Source organism: Octopus bimaculoides, chromosome 6 (assembly GCF_046866305.1).
Source record: "Octopus bimaculoides isolate indiv1 chromosome 6, ASM4686630v1, whole genome shotgun sequence".
In the NCBI taxonomy this organism is placed as follows: domain Eukaryota; kingdom Metazoa; phylum Mollusca; class Cephalopoda; order Octopoda; family Octopodidae; genus Octopus; species Octopus bimaculoides.
The window spans coordinates 13,992,828-14,002,827 of record NC_142933.1 but is presented as its reverse complement, the minus strand read 5'-3'; the positions used below and the strand labels follow the sequence as shown (position 1 = coordinate 14,002,827).

Sequence of the window (10,000 nt, the reverse complement as noted above, 5' to 3'; positions counted from 1 at the left end):
TATATATATATATATATATATATTAGAAAAAATAATAATCAGGTACTCAGATGTCTGGATGGTTGTATATTTACAGATTTTTATTCATATGTCACATGTCTGATAAATTAGCGCTTTCACCTAGTCTTGTAGGTTTATCAAATTTTGGGAGAAATTAGTCTTGTAGGTTTATGAAATGTTATATATATATATATATACACGCACCCCCCCACACACACGAAGGGCTTCTTTCATTTTCCGTGTAGCAAATCCACTCAAAAAGCTGTGGTTAGGCCGAGGATATAGTCAAAGATACTTGATCAAGGTGCCATGCAGTGAGATTGAACACGGAACAACATAGTTGGATAGTAAGCTTCATATATATATATATATATATATATATATATATATATATATATATATCGCAAGCCACTAAACCTCTTTTTATTTTCTCCCCCTGTTTATTTTTGTGTTCCGTTCTGTTGAAGAGCGTAGGCTCGAAACGTAAAAGACATTCTCACTTCCCGAGCGTTAAACTAATACATCTGTTTGTTGTTTACAAACCCGCCTTCTTTTGTTTTTTTTTTGTAAATTCTCGCTATATATATATATATATATATATATATATATATATATATATATATATATATATATATATATATATATATATATATCCATACATACGCTGTGCGTGAGCGTTTATGTGTCTCGGCTCATTCTTGACTTTTCACGTGTCGAAGGGTAACACAATATCTACACCAATGATGGTTGAGGTCGAGGACCTCAAAACATTGTTTACCAGGAAGCTCCTCCATGCTGAGAGTTGTTTGTTTTGAGTTCTGTCAGCGGAAAAATTATTCTTTCTGAACCGCTCTATTAAATGGCCTGTTAGAAAAAAACATAACGTTATATTACAAATAGACGATTCTTTTTCAAGAAATCAAGTGATTAGCTAGCTCACTCATCTGCTTTCCCAACAATGCCGGCAATGCCCCCACCACACACATACAGCCGAACGCGCTCGCGTGCACACACACGCACTCTCGCACGCGCACACGTACACGCACACACGCCCGCACACGTAATACTCACACCGTCGGCTACACCAACGCAACCACATAAACTCCCCCTCCTCGTCTCCTCCTTCTCTCCCTCTCATGCACACACACACACAGACACACGCACACACATAAACATGAACGCAAATTTACCTCCACACACAACACTCACATACACACACCGCACACACGTACAACGCACAGACATGCACACATATATACGCACGTACATACACTTACCCACAGAAACTCGCACGCACTTGGGGATACACACACACACACACACATACACACACACACACACACACTGACAATTTTCACACCCTCGCGTTCTAGAAAGCACTTTCCCAATACTTGAAGTCACTTAAGAAATGGAACCGGACGTGATAGTTGGCAATCTTTTTCTCCTTGTCCTTGGACTTTCCTAGTTTTCCTGTTTCCGAAGAAGAGCTATGCTAGAAACCTAAAACTACTACTCTTTTCCTTCTCTGAGTGTCTTATAAGTACATTACTTGTGCTGCGTCCTCACGGTTGTTTTTTTTTGGTTTTCTCTGTGCTTTTTTGAATTGACAATATATATATATAACGTGAAACTCAGAGTAACAGTCTTTTGTTATATTTCTGCTGCTTTGAAATAAAGCATATTACTCTACCTCTGGTATTTGAGTACTCTTTTTTCCACCTTGTTGCACATTTCATGTGCTTACTCCGGTATATATATATATATATATATATATATATATATATATATATATATATGTATGTATGTATGTATGTATGTATGTATGTATGTGTGTGTGTGTGTGTGTGTGTGTGTATATGTATATGTATATGTATATGTATATATATATGTATATGTATATGTATGTATATATATATATATGTATATGTATATGTATATATGTATATATATATATGTGTGTGTGTATATATAAAATGTATGTATTATATAGTTTTTAGTGTGGAGGCGCAGTCGCCCAGTGGTTAGGGCAGCATCATCTTTTCCTGTTTACGTCGGTTGAAAGGCTGCTAGCGACTATTATTGATAAGAAATGTTTGATGCTGTCGTTAGCCCTTACCTGGAAATCCATCATTTTCTCTACATCATTTACTTTGGGTACAATGAACTACATTATAATCATTCCCTGCTTAAAGCAAGAAAATAATGAATTTGTTTAGAATGCGAAATTAAGGAATTTGATTTGTTACTAGCTTCATATAAAACTCCCACCGTTTATAAATGGATCAAATTATATATTTACTTTATCCTTTCACTTGAAATGTTATATGCTGCCGTACACACAAAAAAAAAGCACCACACACACAAAAAAAAAGCCCAACAACAAAAGTCTCCTCTTTTAATGACCTGAATGCCTGAAGATGTGATATTTATGTAAACACGTTATTCAATACTATCATATGATCCCGCACGGTATTGCGAGTCAAGTTATATGATGCAACGTGTTAAAATTTTGCTACTGAAAAATGAATAGTAATACTATACAATTCGTTACACACACACACACACACATGTATATATATATATATATATATATATATATATATATATATATATATATATATATATATATATATATATAATCATAAATATACAGGGATTAGCATTGAGTTGCTTCTCCAACATACTGAAAATTTAGAAATAGCAGTCAAAGAACTACTGATTCTAAACTACAAATTTTTCTCTAAACGGATGGCGATATTTATGGCACACATAGAACAAAAAACCGGAGGGAAAAGCGTAAACAAAACAAGTCTTTAGTTGATTGGATACGAATCGTTTCATGGTTAAGCGAATGAAAATTTCACTATTCCAATCTTCAGTCCAAATATTCTGATAAATTTGAAAGTGTCTCTAAAAAATCCCTCCACAAGAGGACTTCTTTTCATACGGGACTATTTGTGACGCACATGGAATAGATTGCTTTGAGGTGAGATGCCTGAACTCACTGGCCGATGAATTCGTAAGTGCCTTTCTTATCGTTGATTTTTGGTGTCGCATGGCCAAAAATTACCGCAAATTTTTTTAGAGACACTTTCAAATTTATCAGAATATTTGGACTGAAGATTGGAATAGTGAAATTTTCATTCGCTTAACCATGAAACGATTCGTATCCAATTAACTAAAGACTTGTTTTGTTTACGCTTTTCCCTCCGGTTTTTTGTTCTATGTGTGCCATAAATATCGCCATCCGTTTAGAGAAAAATTTGTAGTTTAGAATCAGTAGTTCTTTGACTGCTATTTCTAAATTTTCAGTATGTTGGAGAAGCAACTCAATGCTAATCCCTGTATATTTATGATGATAAATGGTTTTACCGATAAAGGTTTTTTCATACTGAACTACTTGGCAAAATTGTTAATTATTAATTCTATTATTAATTGACGATTCCCTGCCCTTATTCTTGTATATATATATATATATATATATATATATATATATATATATATATATATATAAATAATATATAAATATATGCATATATCTATACATATATGTCCATGCCTACATCTATATGTATACATACACATATATATATATATGGGTACAGGACATAAAAAAACTTTAAACACAATGAGAAACGAAAACAGAAAACGAACTTTTTTCGAACAACGAAAAAAACAAATAGAGAAACGAGACATGCAACATAAAGAGTATACCCCTTCGTCAGTTTTTCCTGTTTCATCTACTCGCGACTTCGTTGAAACAGTCCTTCCCACAAAGCAAATTAAATAAAATGTGGAATTTTTTGCGGTGGGTGAAAGTGTTAACAAGAACAGGACAGTGAGAAGACGTGTTTTTCCTATCTCTTCTCTCATAGCACGTCTATCTTAGCGTTCATAATAATTTTTCTATCGTCTTCGCTCAACAGCCCTCACCGCTTGTTTTTATGTTTTCGTTTCTCACTGTGTTTAAGGTTTTTTATTATGTCCTGTACCCATATATGCATGTATGTATACATATAAATGTAGGTATGTACATATATGTATGGATATATGCATATATTTATATATTATTAATATTATATATATATATATATATATATATATATATATATATATAGACCGTTGACTGAACACTATTCAATTTTTTTTCTCCGTGTTTTTCTCCTTGTCTCCGTATTCTTTCTGTTGAAGAGCGTAGCTCGAAACGTCAAAGACTTTCTGTATTCCCGAGCGTCATACTAATATATACTTTTGTTATTTACACCACCTGTCCTCGTCTGTTGTTATTATTTGTATATTCTCCCATATATATATATATATATAAACAATAGGATTACCGGTAAAGGTGCACTCAGGAAATCCAACCTTGAGGTTAAGAAATTTATGGAAAGGCTTAATATATATATATATATATAAATAATAATAAAGGAGTTACAACGCAAAAACGTATATATTTAAATGAACGTATTTTGGAGATGATTTTTTGAGTTAGCTTACCAATTATTTTTGTTGGTAGTTTATTTATAATATATTGATATATATATATATATATATGTATATATATATATATATATATATATATATATATATATATATATATATATATATATATATATATATATATATATATATATATAGACATGCACGGTGTACAGCTATACAGGGATTCTTTAAGAAGTGTGCACCTGATCACGTTTGATAACAGTTTTCTTGAAGATATTATTTAAACGAAAATACAAAAATACTAATTCGAATTACCAAACATCACAAAAAAGATATGGCCGTCATTTTGAGGCTTGATACGTGATTACTAAATCACTTTCCAGATCAAACTTCACAGAAAGGGTTAATATACTAGCAACAGCAGCAGCAGTAGCAGTAGTAGTAGCAGTTGTTGTTGTTGTTGTTGTCTTGGTGGTGGTAGTGGTAGTGGTGGTGGTAGTGGTGGAGTTGTTGGTAGTAGTAGTGGTTTTAGTGGTAGTTGTAATAATAACGACCTCTTCGAATTAGCAGAACGTTCCTAAAATAAATTCGCATGAGAGTGTAAGATATAAAACAATTATTAAAAATAAACAGGCAAAAATAATGTGCATAGATATGGGCAGAGATAAAAATAACTTATATAATACATGTATCAACGTTTGCATATACACACATACATACATATAAATATATATATATATATATATATATATATATATATATATATATATATATATATATATATAGTCAAAATAAGCAACAAGGATATCCAGAGGTAATGCAGTACGATAGTTTCACGCAGCTCCATGTAATTGAACAATGCAACCATTAATGCATATATATATATATATATATATATATATATATATATATATATATATATATATATATATATATATATATATATATATATATATATATATATATATATGTATATATATATGTAAACGGCAATAAAAAAATGGATGGGATCAAGAGGTGGTATTCATCAACTTTTAGACATTATATCATGTCTATTTATTTATTTAAAAAAGAAGCAATTATAACAATATACATGTATAAATTAAGGGTAAAACAACTCTTTACCCTCACCCATTTATTACATTCGGTAGTGTAATTGCCATGCAATGAAAAAATACTTGTGTATCAATAATTGGGTATTCTACCAGCAGTATATTGGATAGATATTATCCCTTAGTTGGTTGGATTCACAACCTCTAACTCTCTTGGAATTATATATATACATATATATACACGTATGCACGCGTGAGTATATATATATATATATATATATATATATATATATATATATATATATATATATATTGGGGTGCTTCGAGTACATGGTACTGATGGACCACAATAATAGAAAAATATCGATATCTATCATTTTCGATCATATCGAGGCGAGTTGTCTTGCCTGGTCTGGGACATTTCGGTGCTCTTTAATATTCGGCGTCGTATAAAGAGATTTGCCAGGACGTTATGCCGCAACAAAGTGCTGCTTTTTAAATTCGAGAGAACGTCTGCTACGAATGATATTTTTTGACACAGGGCACCTCTAAGACGACCGCCAGACGCTGAACGAAAATGAATAAAGTGCGACCCGGCCAAAAACTTTTTAGCGCCCTGTCGTAATTAAAATAAAGTTAAATAAAAAAAGTTTTTCCTTTGCACCACCTCCCATAATTACTTTCATTTACTCCCCTTCCATCTCTTTCTCCTCTGTATTATCCTTTCTCTCCCATTGGGTGTAGCTTTGCTTTACTCATTGCCTACCACCAAGCTTCGTATATGCAAGTGCACTCCTACTGCACCTTTTACATTAATTTCTACTGTATGTGTTTTATTCTCTCTCTTTCTCATCCTTCTCCTCGTCTTACGACCTATGCGACTTGCGACCATCCGTACTAAGGACCACACAAAAAATAGAAAAATAAGAATAAATAAACAAATAAATCGATTTTAGGAAGTCGGGCAGCTGCGCGTACGATAACTATGGCAGCGTCTGAAAACGCAGGCTTCCCCTCAGACACAGGAATCCATTGCTTGCTTCTGTTTCTCACTCAGTCGCTTTCAAGTATCAGCTGCATGTATGAAAATAGTGTTGAAAATATAAATCCTACATACGACCAGATCGACTTACGACCTGCCAATCGGAACGGAACTCTGTCGTAAGTCGAAGAGAAGGTGTACTATATAAAGCGTCAGAGGAGAAATAGACCAACCAACTAACTGGTATATCGGTTATTATTCTGTAGCTCTACTAAGTAAAGTGAATAAAGCAGGGAAAGAATCTTCAGGCATCTCCTTCATAGGGTCCTACCAGAAGCAACCGTAATTATATTTCCAGTTGTGAGCTAAATTATGCAATGAGGTAGTACCACGAGTTTTAAGATAGTTGGTTGTGAATTGAGTAAGACGAGGCTGCTATTTCTAGCAGTCTAGCAACGACAAATAGCAGGGTTAAATAGAGAAACCAACCAGCCAATGAACTCACAATTATTATATAGAGATTGCATGTTAAGCAGGTGATGGAGTCCCCAAAGTTATCATTCGGCCCGCAAGAAATGGTAATCAAATCACCCTCAAATCATACCTTACCTCTCATTTTAAGGAAGAAAATTGCATGTTGAATAATATAGTTCAGCACCGCCATTCTTTGACTGGTGAACTGGAGCCAAAATTTAAAAAAATGAGACGCCACCACCAGCACCACCACTACCACCACCACTACCACCACCACTACCACCACCACCACTACCACCACCATCATCACCATCACCACCACCACCACCACCACCACTACCACTACCACCACCACCACCACCACCACTACCACCACCACCACCAGCACGAGCACGACCACGACCACCACGACGACCACCACCACCACTACCACCACCACCACCACCACCACCACCACCACGGTCACTACTATTGCATGGCATACTCTTTTTTACTCTTTTACTTGTTTCAGTCATTTGACTGCGTCCATGCTGGGGCACCGCCTTTTTAGTCGAGCAAATCGACCCCAGGACTTATTCTTCGGAAGCCTAGTACTTATTCTGTCGTTCTCTTTTGCCGAACCGCTACGTTACGGGGACGTAAACACACCAGCATCGGTTGTCAAGCGATGTTGGGGGGAGAAACACAGACACACAAACATATACACACACATACATATATATATATATATATATATATATACATATATACGACGGGCTTCTTTCAGTTTCCGTCTACCAAATCCACTCACAAGGCTTTGGTCGGCCCGAGCCTATAGTAGAAGACACTTGCCCAAGGTGTCACACAGTGGGAATGAACCCGGAACCATGTGGTTGGTAAGCAAGCTACTTACCACACAGCCACTCCTGCGCCTGTCGGAAAACAATAATAATAAAAAAAAACAGCAGCAGCAGCAGCAACAGCAGCCACAACAACAACAATAATCTATTTATATAACATCTAGATTAACTGGGCTATCAATAATCTTAAGGTCCTTCGTCAAGGAAATCGCCATAACTACAAGCGTCTATATATATATGAGTCACCGACATTTTGGCTGGTAAGGACGCCCCCCCCCCCCCCCCCTCTTTCCGACTTTTGGTTCTGATGGCGTTGGTGGTAATAGTATTGATGGTGTCGGTGTTAGTGACAATGGTAAGGAGGTCGCTTGTTTTGAAATCGGTCGTGGTATTTTTATTTTATTGTTGTTGTGGTCGTTATTGCTGAGTGTTGGTGTTGCTGCTGGATAAAAGAGATTAAAGTCTCAAGTGGCTATTTTTATATCGTCTGCAATCTGATTATATTTACTATTCTAGTGTTTTGTCTGTTTGATTAGCGTTTGTTGTTATTGTTGTTGTTACTATTGTTGTAGTAGTCTCATATCAGCTCTGCGTCCAGCAACAGTTAAAAATAGACCAGCCGTGATGAACATGCAGTTTAGGGGTTTTTAGCAGGGGTTTTCAACCATTTCCCCCCTTCCAAATGGACCCATTTGATTACGATATTATTCCGTTGGACCCCCATAACCATTTGACGTTTAATGATTTGTCTTATAGAAACTTCTTTCAAAACTCCTATTTTGTTTTTCCCACATTCACTCATGTAGGTTTAACCATGTAAAATGTTAGAGAAACAAACCAAACTGTTTCTTGCAATACATAAATCTGAAGCAAAATTTTTTCAAGGGCGCTTAAAATACTACCATGGAGCCCCAATTTACGGTTTTATTACGTGGACCCCCACCAATCTTACATGGACCCTCAAGGGCCCATGTGGACCCTGGGTAAGAAATATTGATCTGGAGGGACGACAATTTTCGATAATTTCCGATAATCTCATTTAAGCGGTTTTACAAGCGTGATCATGGCCGTATAGTTAGGAAGCTCACTTTGCGACGACTTCGTGGTTTCAGGTTCAGTCCAACTGCGCAGCCGCATGGTCAAGGGTCTTCCACTATAACCCCAAGCCAACTAGTGCTTTGTGAGTAGATTTGGTAGATGGAAAGTGTGGGGAAGCCTGTCGTACATGTATATGCGTGTGTGTCTTTGTGTTTGTCCCCCTATCACCATTTAACGGTGTTCGTTTGTTTACGTTCTGTAACCTAGCATTTTGGTAAAAAAATGACCGATATAATTAGTAACCGAGTTGCAAAAAAAAAAGAAAAAAAGAAAAAAGGCGGTGCTCCAACATGGTCGCAGTTAAAATGACTGAAACAAGTAAAAGAATAAAAGAATAAGTACTAGAGTCGATTTGTTTTACTAAAACCCTTCAACGTGGGGCCCCAGCATGGCCGCAGTCCAATGACTAAAGTATGTAAAAGATAAAAAACATTAAATAACCTGTTGTGAAGCGACAAGATCAACACCACCACTTCCCGTCGGTACAACTCAGTAGTCGCTAAGGATTATAGCATTGGACACATGTAGCTGTAGTGGCTATCATTCGTCGACATGCATATCTTCTCAGAGGTGTTCCTCGCTAGTTCATTGGAGTGGTGCCCTTCATCAGCTATTTCTGAAATACTTAAGTAGGTGCCTGTGGACGCGGCCTAATGAGGGAGTTCTGATTATAAAATTAAGGACCTGGTACCAGCCTGACTTAAAGTAGTTTTTGCTTATTATATTTTACTTGTTTCGGTTTTTAGATTGCGGCCATGCTGGAACACCGTTTTGATGGGTTCAGTCGAACAATCGACGTCAGTACTTTTAAGAATAGTATTTATTTTACTGGACTTTTTTGCTGAACCGCTAAGTTACGAGAACGTAAACCAACCAACACCAGCTGTCAAAGTGATGATGGACAAACACACGCATATACATATATGTGAGTTTACATCTACTAAATCCGCTAACAGTGTATTTGTCAGCCTGAGACTATAGTAGAAACACTTGCTCAAGGTGCCGTGCAGTGGGACTGAACCCGAAACCAAATGGTTGCAGCGCGTGCTTCTTAACCTTATCACCATGCTTGCGGTTATAAAAATAACACGCTAATGTTGTTGTTGGCACTC

The 10,000-nt window shown here is 35.9% G+C and overlaps 1 long non-coding RNA gene across 1 annotated transcript in view; it reads right to left on the bottom strand.

Moving 5' to 3' along the window:
• Window positions 1–659: 659 nt before the first annotated feature.
• Window positions 660–10,000, bottom strand: part of LOC128248053 (uncharacterized) — a 79,145-nt gene continuing 69,804 nt past the window's right edge. Inside the window, exons 3-4 of the long non-coding RNA XR_016242107.1 lie at window positions 4,759–5,020; window positions 660–864 (exon numbers count right to left, since the gene is read on the bottom strand). This is a non-coding gene — a long non-coding RNA (uncharacterized LOC128248053). The remainder of the gene's footprint in view (window positions 865–4,758; window positions 5,021–10,000) is intronic.